We start from the raw sequence: 1,640 nt of genomic DNA on the forward strand, positions 1-1,640 counted from the left end.
TGAATGTGACGAGTGGGGCGGGGCCGAGAGCGGAGGAGCTCCGGAAGGATAAAAGGAGGAGTGACGACAGTACAGGACGAGAGAGGACCAGGCCTGGACTTTATTTTGTGTTTTGGTTCTGTTTGTGCGCGGCAGTCGTCCGTGAGGGGCTGTCACGTTATTTTGTGTTTATTTTGTTATTAAAGTTTTGTTTAAACGTTCACCGGTTCCCGCCTCCTTCTTCCCGAACTACGAACTGTGTTACAATGAATAAACACATATTTGTTCTTTGGCATGTGATTGTTTTCACCCTTCTTCTCCAAAAACCGCTAAAGATAGGAAGACTTGAGTCATGCTGAGGTTGTTAGAGGCATTCTGGGAAGAGACCAAGCTCTGAGCAATTACCACAGGATCGATGGCTGGCCTTGTCTGCTCTTTTGGCAGACTTCAAAACATTGGCCTATCAGAGGGAGTTTGACTTGCAACTTGCAAGATGTTAGAAGTTCATGGACACCACTAGCAAAATGACAAGGAGAGACACTTTGGCTCGTGATTCCCAATTTTCATCTTTAGGATTGAGATATACTAGGTTTTGGATTTCATTAATAATAGTTCTTAAACCTCAGAATGCATTGGCTTGTGGCTATTTGTGTAAGAGCGTCCATTTTACAGTCCTCCCCATGCCAAACTTTTTTTTTTCTCTCTTGTCTAGCTGTCTTGCATCTGATTCTTGCCAACTTGTAACTTTTTATGTACCATCATTTTAATTTTTTTACTTCAAATTGACCTCCTGCCACTACATCAAGAGTCACACCAAGAAAACTAAACTGGTCAATCCAGGGTAAATATCCTCAATTCTGTGAATTCTTCTGAGCGATGGGCTCAACTGAATCAGTGAATCATTTTTGAACTAGTTCATATAAAATTCACCAGTTCACTTCCCCAGTGAATTTCAGTTGCAGTCATCTTGTTCCTCTTCAGGAACTCGAGCTGCGTCGAAAACGCTAGGGGAACGCCTTCTGCGACCCACGCTCTGAATCACATGTGAAATCAGTGCAATAGCTGAACGGGATGTCACGGCGGATGACGTCATGACCAGGAAGCTATAAAAGCACGTGCGGCGGAGCCAGCGTCAGCTTTCTGTCATTCAGCGAAGCGCTCTGTGCGTGTCAGTCATATTTATTGTTGTCTGTCAATTGTGAAAGTCTATAAGCTCCAGCTATGTCTAAGCTCATGCAAGGACAAAGCATTTCAAGGGCGAGAGCAAGCCACGTTGTAGGTTGTGTGTTCCTCCCTGCCCAAAGATAACGTTATATCACGAGTGGGGATACACACAGCCTGTGCGTGGTTTGCTTGGGAGCGAAGCATAGTTGTTACTGCCTTGCTTCGCTCTCAGAGGGCTCTCTTTGAGGAGGGAGCCTTCACTAGCGTTCCTCGCGGTGCCGGCCCCGCTTTCGCCACCCTAGAGGTCTTCGTGGCGGCCATTGCGGCCTACCACGCCCCTCTCGGTGGCCATTCAGTGGGAAGACACCCTCTTCTTACATGTTTCCTCTGCGGTGCGCTGAGGCCGAGGCCTCCGGCCAGAGAAACTTATGCTAAGTGGTGGATCAGGATGCTATTCCATAGCCTCGAGTCCTCTGATCTCCCCTCTCCTTTGGGGG

The sequence above is a fragment of the Sinocyclocheilus anshuiensis genome, unplaced genomic scaffold (assembly GCF_001515605.1).
Source record: "Sinocyclocheilus anshuiensis isolate Anshui unplaced genomic scaffold, SAMN03320099.WGS_v1.1 scaffold200, whole genome shotgun sequence".
Lineage (NCBI taxonomy): Eukaryota > Metazoa > Chordata > Actinopteri > Cypriniformes > Cyprinidae > Sinocyclocheilus > Sinocyclocheilus anshuiensis.